A 15723-nucleotide genomic window follows, 5' to 3' on the forward strand; every position below is an offset into this window, starting at 1 on the left:
ATCAAATACCTTGGTGAAAACTAATGGCTTGTAGTTCTGTACACTTTTCGATGATAAGACGAAGGGTGAATATCTGATCTGCACAGGATCGCTTTGGGCGGAGTCCAGCTTGTTGTTCACGTAGAACCTTGTCTTCTGCATCTCTCATACGGTTCAGGATGCATGCGGTATACACCTTCGCCGGTATGGAAAGAAGCGTCAATCCCCTCCAGTTGTCACATTCTGTCAAGTTACCATTAGGAATGCACACAACTGCTCCATTTTTCCAGTTTCCGGCACTTCTTCTGAAGTCCAGGCCCGGTTGCATTCAAAACAAGGAATAAATATTAGATTGGCAAACAATGTATCTTTTTGTTCGGTTAACATTTTACTTTCTACTTAATACACATCAGCATATGTACATAGTATTATTTGCATCTATTTATCATTGTGTCAAAAACAATAGCCAAATTTGCTTACAGATTTAATCTGTAGACCTTTATACAGTACGGGACAAGGTCACCATGGTTTATAGTTTAAGCTTACACGTATCCATGCTACCATTAGTCACAAAGTACAGAAACAGTATCACTCCAACAGAATACCTACTGTCTGTCATTGGCGAATTCTGGAACGTTGTTTCTTTTTGCATTTGGCGTCGTATTAAGCAAGGCACACGGACTAGTTTTCCAAGCTGCTGGATGACACAGAGCATTCCCTTTCATGCCTTCTTATAAATGTGCAAGGGTCAACAATGCTGACATACAATCCATCTATTCTCACATCGGCCAAAGCCTTTACAGCGCTAATGATGTAGCATTGGTTCTGTTTGTTGTTTATTCCCTGCGGTTTGTTTCAAATAAAGCCCCTGATGAAATAAATGTATTAAAACACCAATTTTTAAAATTTCCATACATTCCATACATACTTCTTACTAAGAGCTGCCCTATCTTTAAAAGTTTTTCCACGCGTGTTCAGTCAGATTTTGGTGATGCCTAATGGGCTAGCCTAATTGTGTCACAGAGCCTTTGGCTCCGCCAGGCGTCCTGGCCGCCATGGTCCAACAACGAAAGAAATATAATGTGCCAGGAACATTTGACAATAAATCATTTTAAATTGTTAGGGTAGGTAAATAGTCCAGCTCGGGCCAAAATGAATTCATGTTCAGGTCTGTATTGGGAATTATGAAGAAGCTAAGATGGTTTGAAATGTCTTTGCTACAGTAAGTTTGGGGTGCGATCCTTTTGCCTTCTATTCCTAGCGTAATCAATTAACATTTCTTTCTTTCTTTCAAAGTTCCTCTTAACCATCAATATTGAGTAGATCTACACTCTCGCGGACTACACGGGTAAGATTTGAGGGGAAAGCGGGTGCTCCGAATTCAAACGTCCGGTCCCCGCGCCTGTACGATAGTGTCGTAGCATTTAATGTAAAGTATACTGCCACATTTCAGCCTTTTCAATCAAGATAAATGATGAAAGTCTTTAATCATAATACAAATAAATACTCTAGATCATAGCTGTTAACAACTTCCTCACTTCTCAGCACATGTGAACTCCCCCCTTTTTCAACAGCTTAATAATTATGTAGCACAGACAGGATAGATGCAGTTTAAGTCAGCACTCCAAAACTACTCACAAACATACCTTTGCATATATTGATAACCTGCAAAGCTGCCTTACAAGGGGGATCAAAAGACGTCCTTGTATATCTGTATAAAAGCGACCCTGTCTAATAAAGATTTTCAAATATATTTACGCAATGTTGTCGGTCTCCTGTCGCTCCTTTAATTTATACCTGCCATGTCTTATAGTGCAGATGACGAGCACAATCCTACTCGGCTTGTTGGCTTCCTCATTCGTGCACATTAGTACTATTGCTGTCCTGGCTCTGGCTCGATCTTCCTGGTGTCAAATGCCAATGACAATGACTGCGCTACAAAAATGCACAATATAGCAGCATCACGGTAAATGTTAGCGAAATCGTCTTACCATACATCAACTTCATGATATTTGGCATTAAAAGACATTCACTTGGTTATGTTGTTGCTTCTGTTCTTTAAGAAGACCAACAGTCCAAATTGACAATTTTACCCGTCCCCTGTGCTGTTGTCCTGGGTAGGGTTAACTGAATATACACGACCGAAACTCTTCCCTTGGATTTAATGTCTGATGTACAAAGAAATCCTTACTTGGATTCAAATTATGGCAACGTTTTCTTACCACACACAAAACAATATCACCATTTTTCATGCAGTTAACAAGGTTGCAACGGCTTAAAAGAATTGACTATGCACAACATACCCCTCATAGCCTTCCTACGTTGGTAGAAATGGCTCCGATGCACTCAGTCTGAAAATATGATAAACATATTACAGTATCAGACAAAGAAAGAAAATGAAAGTATATTTTGATCACCTCCAGCCTGAGTGCCTGAATCCGACCCAGCTGTGGAAACATGGTGTTTAACAGAAAGATGGTGAGGACCATTCAAATTACACAGGAATATTTGTGGTATGTGAACAAAACGACCAGGAGTTGCAATTTTACGGCTTAAAAGAATTAACTATACACAACGTTACCCCTCATAGCCTTCCTGCGTTGGTAGAAATGGCTCCTATGCACTCAGTCTGGAAATATGATGAAAAACGTATCGTACGAAACAACAAAATATTACCATATAACGGCGCTTTCCAAAGGAAAATGTTGCTCTTAACAACGAAGTTAATTAGAGTGGTAACGCTAACACTTTGTTATTTTGAATGTGTACCACCTTTAATGCGTAACATTTATTTCAAATTTGCGCTGGCGTATTTGTGATAGAAATACTAGTAGTCCGTTTTGTAAGGCACGAGCACTTATATTACTCCTTGTTTAACAGCTGACGCTGCACCTCTTGGAGGACACAGACGTGTCATTGATGCTGCTGCGTCCCGTAGTGGAGTGGAGTGTACCTGTACACGTGGCTGACTATTTCCTGCTGCGTATGGCCTTTATTAGAGAGAGAGCCTTCAAGGGCATGAACGGCAGGTCGTAGCGTCTGCCACAGTATGATGGACTGGTCTATGTGCGCGTCCCGCGCGACCCATACTTCGTCCTTCTCCTCTGTCCCTGCTACAACCGGCTCTCTCGTCTCCCGGAACGCCTTCTGAAGTCCTCTTCATTATGTTCCGGGGGCTTGGTACGACGGATGTTGAGGCGGCCGCCCGGGAGCTTACCTGGTTTTGTTACCCGATCGGCCACGTTACGTCTGAATCGTCGACGGTTACGTAATCGTCCCGATGGTGCTGCGAAGCCAGGTGGGCAGGAGTCCATTTCTATGATGTGCACAGGTGTACTCATTAGTCTGATCCAATCAGTGCGCAATGGAAATAATATGCAGCTCCATGTGACAACAATTTTGCTACCATGAAAGATATACAGGAGCGTGTAAAAAATAGTACCCACTTTTCGACAACCGTCATATACCGAAATTTTGTTCTTAGAAATGTTGTGAAAGAATAATAGTTGTTCATATTTTTATGATGTTCATAAGAATAGCCACGACACTTGGTTTGGCAGGCGATACTAAATAATGTTGCGCGGATTGATACAAAGGATAGGGGTGTAACGTGCACTCCGTCACAACGCAGGCGGGCATTGTCGTGTGCGGACATGGCACTTTTGTGGTTCTGTCAACTTTAGTCCTTTCCTTGTCATGGCATTGTTAAACAGGCCATGTAAAGTTGTCATGGTTGCAAATTGAGTTGGTCATTTTGTGGAAGTTCCCGTCCTTTACGGGGGTCTGACGGCCGCCTCTCGAAGTTGTATTCAGCATGTACTGTGTGTGATTTTACCACTCTTTACATCTCTTTACCACTGGCCTTTGCGGAACATTATTTTACCCGTTTTTCCTCCTAAAGTTCGGCACTGGGGTTCTAGAGTTTTAGACTTGCTCTTTGTGGTGCTTTAGGTGTAAATTTCTGTCACCTTTGCTAATTTTTCTTGCCGGCTAGCGTGAGCACTGAATTTGTGACTGCCATGCCATATCATGCCAACAGCTAAATGGTGGTATATATCTATAGTATGGCCACTGTAATGAAACCACATGTATTTCTAACACAAAGTCGGTCCACGTGCGAAATGTCTAATGCAAATGTAATGTATATGCTTCAGATGACAATAATGTAAGCTAAACGGCTTTTGCACTATATTCCACTCGTATAAAACATTAGGCCATATCGTACTGTATGTAAGTGCATAATCATAAGTCTTTTGGATGTTCCTTTTACCAGTCATTGAGTATCAAATACAATACTGGAAAAGCCAACACAATTTTATGGCGGTTGAAATTTTCTGCTTCTGATGGCAGAACATCCAGCGCACTCAGGGTGTGTAAGTCAGGGCAATTTTCTCAGATGTCCAGTGAGCCTCTTGGAAACCAAGACTTCGGGGACTTTTTGTACCTAGCTGCAGTGGCCGGCTGGTTCAGCGTAGGTAGATGGGTTTGCTGGATGTTTAGTCCGTCGCAGGCAGTTCTTGTTTCATCGTCAGCGTGTTGTGTCTTTGCCATCTTTACATCTTTGCATTCTTACATTAAACAGTTGTTTGTATACTTACTCGCTTACGTTGGCCGAGATCCCGCTCGAACCAGTCTTGAAAGTGCTCTCCACCTCACCCTATCCTCCATCAGGACTTAATTTCCTTCACTTCGGTAAGATTGGTGTCATATCTCAGGTTGTCGATGAAGGTCAGCTTTGGTCTCCCTCGGCTCATTTTCCCTTTTGTTGGTTCCCGGGGTACAAACTTAGAGGCAATGATGTCTAAATGTCTGATGCAATGAGCCGCCAATTTTCTTCTTCTTACCCTTATTTTCTCAGTAACTAATGGTAGATCTTGATATAGTTGCTCATTAGTAAGCTTCTGCTCCCAGGAGATATAAAGGCACATTCGGAGCATTTTTGTGTAGCATCCATTTAATCTTTTCGTCGTAGATTTGGTAAGTGTCCATGTTTCACTGCCGTATAATAGGATGGATTCTACAGTTGCAATGAAGAGTTTCAGTTTGGTTTTTCGTGACAGTCCAGATTTTCCTGAGTTTATGACAGCTACTCCAGGCTAGGATCCAAATGTCGGGTCCAAATTAGTTTTATTCAAGTTAACAGGCAGCACCTAACTGTACCTTTAAGTTAATTGATATGATACACAGTTATTATGGCACTACAGAAGATTTACGACAGGTATTGTTTGAACTGTCAATAGTTTGATGGTAAATCTTGATATGTCTGTATGAATCTTTATATTCTTATGTTCCACAAGTTAAATATTGAGTTCCCGGGTCTAATTAATATTTCAAGACCCTTTTTTCCAAAATGTTTCTAGCACAGACATGTATGTATGGGATAGAATCATAGATCACAACTTAACGATTTACCACATAGTTCTGGGAACTTTAAGTTAGCAAAGCAGTAAAGAAACAAGTCTTAGATTACAATGAATGTGTTTTGGAGCAAAGCCATTCAGCACTCACGAGTCCAACCAGTTGAAAGTAAGCAGGCCCCGAAAGTTAGCCCAGCCCCTTGCCCACCCTATCGATTCCAGAAGCCCAGTTGGACATCACAGGTATTTTCTGACGATTTCTTCCTTCCAGGGCAATATATTAATTATTCTGTGCCCAAATAATATACAGCAGCCTGCAATGTTTACTCATAATATATTGAATTTGGTTACTGAGATTTCACCCTCCTTCATTTAATTTCCGGTGCTTTCCTTTCTTTTCTAGTACTTAGGCAGAACCTCCCAAAACATTCCTGTGACGATTTCATGATCAGCAATTTCATGATCAGCAAAGGAAGATTGTGGGTCCCGGCGAAAGCCCTGCAATGCAGTGCATAGAACCTAAATAAAATTACAACAGCGACTGATACCATTTGGAAATCGATAGTTGTAAACCTTTATATATGTGTGTCTTATATGCAGCATTACAGCGTGCAAGTTGGTCATTGTTCTGATTCAGGGTTGCTACCGCCCGTTGCTGTCTGACTGAGCGTGAATTTCCTGAACAAAACAAAACAATTTTCAAATATGATTTAAGAATACAAATGCTCTGATCAAGGACGAGAATTCATTTATGCATGGCTCACATGAGAAACAAGGATTAGATATTGTAACTTATGAAATACTTGATAATTTGTATTAGTAGACTAGAATCATCAGATTTCCATTTCTTACCACCGTCTGAACCATCTCCCAAGCAACAATTCCATACTGTCATCTTTGTAGTGAGCACACGTACGGAAATCACACCGTTGAAAAACCTTGCAAAGGTGCATACATGGCGAACTCATATTGTGGATTTTGAAATTTCAATGCAACTTTTAAAATAAATTCTACTGGACAAGGATGAGTGGATTAACAAAACAACAAAACGTCTGGAGCCAACTACAACAGTACAGCATTGTCTCATATACATCCCATTGCTACTATTTTTGTATGCAGTGTGGCTAAAGGGTGAAAATTGCCATAAACTCTATTGTGTGATGTTGCCCAGAATATGTCCTGCCCCTCCAGGCACAATTTTTGCCTATGGCCAGACGACCAGCTCAGGTAAAACGAAACTTTGTAGATCATTCATAGCGTTCTAGTCTAGGTAACGTCAAGTATTCTACTTTAATTGCAATCATCCATAATATTCTTGTCAAGCACGGTTAAGTATTCTACTTTAATTGACATTGAAGTTCGATGATTATAACCGAAGAATGAAATCAAAGCATATCTTTAAAAGTCGTAACACGACTTTACCATGACATAACTGACGTAGGAGCATTATCATCATCAACTCAGCGTTTTCCTCCGATATCGCTCTTAGGCTCATCACTGCGATGACATTTAAACAGTATTGAGGCAACACCAGCTCGCTCATGAGTGGGGGAGGACCACAGAGTTCTTTGTTGGATGTTTTCTCCCCGATACCGTTAAGTTTCCTTCTTACGGTTGCACTCATTGTCAGGATTCAGAGTTGTACAGTCAAATTGTCGCTGTGCTGGCTTCAGACAAGCTACATTATAAATATTTCATTATACCTGAATATTGTCAGTGAACCTGTAATGTTCCAAACGATATCTCGTGTATAATACTTACATGACAGAAACATATTTGGTTAGGTCATATCTAAAGTTGTAATATGACATACATTATATTCATATCTAATAACATCACATTTATTGCCCTTGCCACCCGGAACTTCTCCTGTCACTTTCGTCACAAAGCCTTGCACAGTGCTATGTCACGAAAGGGGGTTTGCCATGCCGGCACGGGAGCGAGTTTGGTCTTTTTCCGTATAACTACAGTCACGCGCGTTTTCGCCCCCCTTTAGCGTTTTCGCGCCCCCCCCCCCCAAGAGCAGCTGGTTACTACATATTACAGGTGCGCTACCTGGTACTATACTGCACCTGGGGAGTAACGTGTATGGTGTGTTACCTGGTACCTTATGGCACCTTATTACCGTACCGTAAGGTGCCTGTCATACCTCGAAAGTCGATACTATATTGTTCGGTGCAAACATGACATTGAAATGAAAAAGACAATTTTTGCAGCTGAGGTGGCATAAAAACAGTGCTACTGCGAACGTATAAATCAACACCGTCTATGGTACGGAATACGTCAGCTATATGTTTTCAATTTGTCACAGTGTTTTCTTTCTTGTGCTGGAAACATTTCCAAAGCACTAACAAAAACACACATGAATAATAGTTTCTCATTATAAACACTATCTACGCGCAAGTTGATATAGCTGTTGCTAAATGCTACACAAACACTGGTAAAGTACCAGTCTTAAGAAACACGGTTAATGCATCAGTTCCAAAATACTAGAAAAAACAGTCATGTTGGAGGTGAAGACATCCCTTGGCCAGGTGCATATACCAAAATGTGCGTTATTCTAATTAATACCTAATATTTGCATAATTAATAAAGACATTACATAGTTCTTTTGTGGTCACTTCATGGTAGAGACTTCATATTGGAGATATATAAGTTGTTTGAGGACAGGTGAATACAATGAAATACATCTTATGTCAAGACTCAGGTACATGCAATAATGGGAATACAAGGGACCCAACCCTCCTTGTCTGAAACAAGTTCAACGATCTTATTATGTAATTGCGTTAATATTGATACTATGAATGGAGTTATGTATCAAACTCGTGTACTTATATCATTCTGAAACTGCATTTTGTGATTTATACCAATCAACTTCTAAAATGTCATGTAAACCCGTTTTTTTTTGGATATTTGGTTAGGTCATATCTAAAGTTGTAATATGACATACATTATATTCATATCTAATAACATCATCGCTAGCGATTTCGCCCCGGGGGAACTTCTCCTGTCACTTTCGCCCCCGGGGGGGCGAGATCACGGGGGGGGCGAGGGGGTTTGCCATGCCGGCACGGGAGCGAGTTTGGTCTTTTTCCGTATAACTACAGTCACGCCCGTTAACACTAGAAGTATCTGACGATGCTTCCTCCCCCATTTTGTTGCAACACGGCTTAGCCATTAAATTATGTGTTCGCTGTGACTTTGAACTTCTTTAAGCACTTGTTTTATCAAAACTTCCTCCTCCGTACTTTGCTCCAGCTTTAACGCAGCATTCCCATGTGCGTGTTTTCTGTCGTAAATTTCTCCCAGACCTCAGGCGTATCGTTTTCATTTTTATGTTGAACGTCCATGATTGAATTTAGAGATAATTGAAACAAGCAGGGATAATAGTGGCCGTTTTTTTGCCGATGAGGGAAACTATCTGGTAAAAATTTCAGTCACTATTCATCCCCTCGACTCAACCTCTGCCTGGATAATAAAATTTACAGGGTCGTCATACATTATTCCTTCAAATTAGAAAAAAAATGCAAAACGGTTGATCAATAGATTTACTACCTCTCAATACCGAATGTCCAATGAAGCCTTTCGGAGAGCAGCTCGGTACAACTGGGTTTCCAGTTGTCCTCTAGGAGCACGCCCTTCCATGGATATTGCAAGTCTTCTAGCTACGAACGACTCTAAAAATGCATTAATATTTATTTTACGCTCCTTCGGCCCTGGAAGTATTCCTATAGCAATCATGTTCTCTCCTCAAACCGCTCCTCGCGGGACAAGATATAGTACCCCTACTATTCACTGTGTTTGTATTACTTGTTAGGTTCCGCCAAGAAGGCTGCTCCGTCTACATAGTGGAAGTTGTTTGACTCTCCACTCTTCGCACTTTCTCATAAAGTCAGGTCTTTTCACCTAGGCTTGCAGCGTTTCTACTACACTTTTGTAACAAGAAGTCTTCTACATGTATCCCTCGCCTTTGACAGATTTCACCTTCATCAAACGGTTTCACCTTTCTGTTGTAGCTCAGAACGCCTGTGCGCATGACTATAAAACGGTACGAATTCAAACTTGTTGGACACTTTTTGAACCATTCTCTTAGTGTGGAATGACTCTTCCATCGTATATCTAATGTTACATTTTGGGCATACAACGAATTTCATGAAATTCAAGTCATTTCGGTCTAGACCTAGACAGTTCCTGAGGGTGTATAGGGTTATAGGGATATGTATGGGAAAAGCCAATGATACTCTGTACTCCATAAGCATGTCCGATAGCCTGAATGAAAAGTTTCAACAATGAGTACACTGCGCTATCAGAAATCTTACATATCGTCTGCCACACTAACAACATCATAGCTAGCAGGCGCATGAACACAGTTTGACTCTCGTTGTCCGCTGGTGTTTCGTTGTCCGCTACGACTTCGCTGAGGCGGACAAACTCATCTTACAGCATTTCTATCCTCCATATTTCTGCATCTTCCTTGCCATGGTTTGCCTCCACACGTGTACGTCTGTCTGGAAGCTACAGTTTGGTGTTACTTTTACTTCATATCTACATGTAGTACATGGTATATTAGCCGAGCAGCTGGCGTTGAAAACTGTCTTTGTGTTCGAAAGGACTGATTTGACTTTCTTCAAGACGTATCTTGACGTGCTTTTTGTGGACTTAAATAGCTGTTCTTCCAGATGCAACATTTTAATAATCATTTGCTTACAATAGTTAGATTTTCTTCTGTTTGACTGTGGACCTTCACGGTAAAAATTACAACATAGAACTTACGTACGTGCAAAAATGATAAGTTGAAACTAACTATGAAAAATGATTTTTGAGCAAAAAGGTCACCATTTAAGTATCAATTCTCCTTACACTGGGGACATTCTATATCAGTATTTGCTCTATATGGATTGGCACTGTTATTATTATGTTAGATTAATATTGAAGAGAATATTGAAAAAATACTGTTTCCTCGCGATGGACTCCTGCCCTCGTAATGCTTTCATCGCCACCATCCTCGTCACTGGAGGCAGAGTCGGATGTTGTGTCGCTAAGATGGAGGTCTCCAGCCTTGGTGTATAAGTACAATAAGAGTAATAAGTAAATACCAATGATACAAATGGCAAAACGTTTGCCATCTAATACATGACATTTCTAGCAAGTTTCGAGTTCTTTTTCAAGTATGAAGAGCTTTTCGCTGTTTGCAATGATCTATAAGGATATCAATTTTTTTCTTTACAATAAACATTTGTTGATTGTTAGAGTAAAAATTAAACACCTCCAGAGTACATTTATACATCATACATCCCTTGTACATCACTTCAAGAAATGGTTAAAATGCACTCAAAATTTAACTCATAAGTAGACAAATTAATCTAAGAAAATGCACTATCTTGCAGTGGTTGAGAACAAATGACCTTCATGAATAATATTTCAGTAGCAGGCCATGGTACGTGTTGTCTTCCAGTGCTAGCTGGCTTTGGTAACTGACTAAACAGAACTTTATAATCACCTTCTGCTCCTGCAGTTGTGCTTCAATGACCTTCAACTCAGAAGATGGTGGTCTCTGATTGGCCACAAGTTCTTCAGTGTCAGCCAGCCAGTCAACAGGTGATGTTAAGGTCCTTAGCCTTCCGCTCAGACACATTGGGAGAAATGAATGGGTCAGCCACTTGAAATCATTATATACTTATTTCAATCATTCTTAGGTTTTCTGATGTACCCGGTGTAGATCGTTATCAGGTCATTGCATGGTGAATTAAAACGTCTGAGTCTTTTGAGGAGAAATTTTCTTATAGGCCCTTTCCTACCATCTGCTGAACTTGAACGTCCCAATGTAGGCCGTTCTGGATGTGCAGGCCGAGTACCTGGAGGCAGGTAGCGACGTCAAGCGGTGTGTTGTCGACGTGCAATGGCGGCAGGGGAGGTAGGTTCCGAACGAAGGTAATGTGCATAGCGAGACATTTAGAGCCGTTCAGGAGCATGCGGTTACTATTTGACCATTGGCATAGTTGATCCAAATCAGACTGTAGGGTAGAAGGTAGCTGAGGTCGACTCGTCTGTAGTATGTTCATGTCGTCTACGTATTTCCACACTGGCCTGGTGGTTTCAGACGCAGCGTCGTCGATAAGTACGAGAAATAGGATCGGGCCGAGCAGTGTTCCCTGCGCTACTCCACATGTCAGACGTTCCCACTCCGAGAGAGATCCACGATAACGCACGCATTGTTTCCTGTCGGAGATAAAGTTGGCTACCCACAGTACCAGTTCTGGTCGAAGTCCCATATTTAGCAATTTGACGATTACAGTATGGTGGTGGACTCTATCAATCGAAGTGTTCCGCGATCTTTGAGAACTAGGACGTCAGTGAGATTGGCTTTAGCTGGTCAATCTGGGCGGGTTGGGCTTTAGGTACCACAACCGCTTGCTTCCACTGTTCGATAACGATTCCGCTCGCAAAAGATGGATTGGGGTCGTGGCAAAGTGGATAACTGATTTCACAGGCAAATTCTTTCAGCAGTCTGAGTAGTATTTTATCTGGACCCGGTGCTTTAATCTACCTTGACGGCGAGAAGGTGTTTGTAGACGTCCCAGACTTGCAGCGTAGTTTTTATTTTTATTTTTAAGATCTTCCCATGGTCCGTAGCCATGGACTTTATTTTTCATTTACAATGTTACAGAGAATCAAGAAATACCTCTTAGTACACACTCTTGCTCAAAAAGTGACGTAATCGTTCCCACATACTTTCCGTATTTGTATTTTGAAATAGTGTGTTTTCCAATCATTATATTTCAGCCATACCATAGGTATGGTGATTATATTTCAGCCATACCATAGGTATGGTGAAATATATTGTATTCGTAATGTTTCTTTCTCCTGTCAAATCTTCAGAACACGGTATCTCCGTTGTTCCTCAACCGAATGACTTGAAATTTGGCACAAGGGTAGAGTGGGCCAATACCCTCGGGCGTTTTTTTCATTTTTTTCATATCTGTCTCTTAAATGATTTTATTAAGGTTTTTTGGTCATCTTAAGACCAAAACTGTATATTTGGGCCCCCTGTACCCTGGTATTATAACCGAATGAGCTGAAATTTGGCACAGATGTGCCTTGATAAGTCCCCCACATAGATTCAATATCAGTTTTGGTGTACAGTACAACAAAATGCTTATTTTTGCGATTTTTTGACCAATTTTTGACCAAAAAAGGACACTTTTGGCCCCTGTACCCTGGTATTACAACCAAATGAGCTGAAATTTGACAGAGATGTGCCTTGATAATGCCCCCATATAAATTCAATAACACTTTTGGTGTACAGTACAACAAAATGCTTATTTTTGCGATTTTTTGACCAATTTTTGACCAAAAAAGGACACTTTTGGCTCCTGTACCTTGGTATTACAACCAAATGAGCTGAAATTTGACAGAGATGTGCCTTGATAATGCCCCCATATAAATTCAATAACACTTTTGGTGTACAGTGCAACAAAATGCTTATTTTTGCGATTTTTGGCCAATTTTTGACCAAAAAAGGACACTTTTGGCTCCTGTACCCTGGTATTGCAATTAAATGACCTGAAATTTGGTATAGATAGGCATTAGATACTTGGTAACAAGATTGAAGTAAAATTTTTGACATAAACAACTTTAAAATGATTAATTTTGGCACTTTTCTGAGGGGAAATTTGTTTTCTTTTGGCCTCCTGACGTGACCTTCCGTGACCCCGCACAGAGCCACACCTGTGCGCGTCAGCCGGAGAGTTAATTGAATCAAAGACCTAGCCAATCAGCGAAGAGGAGGCCAAAGGCTAATTAATATTCATAAGCGGGGCCTCATGATCCCGTATATAGCAGTGCTCCCGCCAGGGGGAGCAAAGCCCGCCTAAGGCTCTCGCATTTTAGACTATTCAGAAGGCTTTATATTGTATCAGTTCTTAGGGGCATATCTATGATAATCGCAGCAGTCACTTAACTTCTCTTCAGGAGTTTAGCGTAACACTGTTTCAGGTCAAACCGTCAAAGGCAACTAAAAACAAACTTTAACGTTACTGAGTTCAACAGTACTTATAACTTGTTATCCGAAGTTGAAACGCTAGCGATGGTATTTTCGCTGCGCTGTTAGCTCCGTGCGACTGTTGTTGACGGTCTTATAACGGTATATTTTGCACCCCTGTACCCTGGTATGAGTAACATTTGGTATAGATAGGCATAATATAGTTGGTAAAATGATCCAAGTAAAATTTTTGGCATAAAGTACTGTAAAAGGCTTAATTACAGCACTTTTTTTAGGGGAAATAGGTTTTCTTTCGTTCTCCATGCCGTGACCTTTCGGACGTTCACCCCACAGAGCCGACATCTGCACCTGCGTCTAGCCGGCAGGAAGAGTTAATTCAATTAATGGTTCAGCCAATCAGCGAAGAGGAAAGCGAAGGCTAATTAATATTCATAAGCGGGACCACACAATACGTTAACTTGAAGACTCAGGCCGTACAGACTTCTCGCCAGGATTTTTTCAAAGCGTCGGACAGGGGTCCGGGGGCCGCCGAATGTCCCTGGCGGGGTCCAGGGGCAGGGCCACTGTGGGGGGGGACCCAGGTGGGCGAAGCCCCCCCGGAAGCTCTTGCATTTTAGGCTATTGAGAAGGCTTCTTTTATCAGTTTTTTTAGGGCCATATCTACGATAATCGTAGCAGTCACTTATTTCTCTTCAGCAGTTTGACTTTAAAATATTTCGGGTCAAAGCTTCAAAGACAACTAAAACCTCATAAACAACAAACTTTACTTAGCTCAACAGTATACAAAAATATTGTACGGGTTGCCATCCTTAGTTGAAGCGCTTATTTATAGCGCTAGTATCTTCGCTGCGCCGTTAGCCGCCGTGCGACTTTTGTTGACGGTCTGATATCCCTACGTCGCCGCCTCGCTGATATTCCCACGGACATGTTTCAAAAAAAATACCCAGCAAAAAACGCTGTTCTGCGTCAAATTCTATTCTATAAAACTCAGTGTTACAGTCTAAATATTTTGTAGAAGCACCGCTGTAGGAAAGAAGGTCCAAGCAATGTAAAACATCACGTAGCATGAAGTTCGCTGTCAACTGGCACACAGCACATGACTGTTTGAAACTCTAAGTCTAATCAACAGCCGTGTTTGATTGATAGCCGGCGGTCCTATGATGAATTCGGCGAAAGGTGCGTTAGTTAGAAAATCTGCGTTTAGTTTTGATACGTAATTATAAGTTAGACAGTGGCGAGAATGATTATTTTCTCATCAATATTTCTCTTCAGAATTATTTGAACTTAATTGTACATCTAAACAATTGGCTTACCTGTGCAATGTTTATATGATTAATGATCAGTGTACTGAAATCATGTGTAACGTATGGCTCCTAGTCAATAGATCAGCATTTTCTCTATAGTGACCACCTGTCTATAGTGGCCACATTTCCTAGTGCTGTTGTTGTTTGGCATAAACTTTGAACATCTAAATTGTTAGTAACTTTAAACTGCCAGAGTTTCAGCCCAATAAAACACTCTCAGCGCCAGGGTATGAACAGACTGACCAGACAGACGAAAATAAATCCTCGAACAAGGTTCAATCGTATCTTCCGGGTCTGGCAGGAAGTTGTTAAACTAAAATAAGAATAGGCTCGATGGTTGATTGCATACAAAGTAAAACAGTTTAACAGTTTTACAGCTTGAAGAAAACAAACGCTCCTACAGTACCTGCACCTGCTTGATAATTATTAAATCGTATGCCCTACTTGAATAAAAAAAGTTCCTTGCAATAATAAATGTACCCACATCACAAGGAGCTTATACTTTTTTAAACTTACACCTAGTTATCGTACTGAAAATTGTTAATGACATTACATGAAGTCATTCAACAATTTTCAGTCATGATGAAAATTTTCTGAATGGAAGGTGTGATTATTGTCATTTTCTGAAAAATAGAAGCAAGCTCTGTTTTTACCTGGAGTCAATTCACAATACCAGTCCACTTTGGGGGATAATGTACTGTTAAGAGGATGTTCCATTTTTGCGCAGGGGTGATTTGGAACAGTCCAATGTTGCGTGGGAAGGGGTATGGCTGAAATATGCTGTATTTGCTCTTAAGCAAATGTCGGCCTTTCTAGTTATCAACATGTTTATATACTTAAATTTGACAATGTTATAGAGCTTTATAGCCAACAATTACATGATGCAAGTCTAATGATATAGATGTGCCATAATTGATACAATACAGTTTTTCAATATGCGTCCATAAAGGCTTTACACTTTTACACTCATAAAAAAAGTGTTCAGCGTAGTCCACAGAACCACATGACGGGCATTTGTCAGTGTCTGTAATACCTTGTTTATACAACTTAACCCTTGTGGGGTATACATTATGCAATACTT

This window comes from Branchiostoma floridae, chromosome 1, assembly GCF_000003815.2.
Source record: "Branchiostoma floridae strain S238N-H82 chromosome 1, Bfl_VNyyK, whole genome shotgun sequence".
NCBI classification, from domain to species: Eukaryota; Metazoa; Chordata; class Leptocardii; order Amphioxiformes; family Branchiostomatidae; genus Branchiostoma; species Branchiostoma floridae.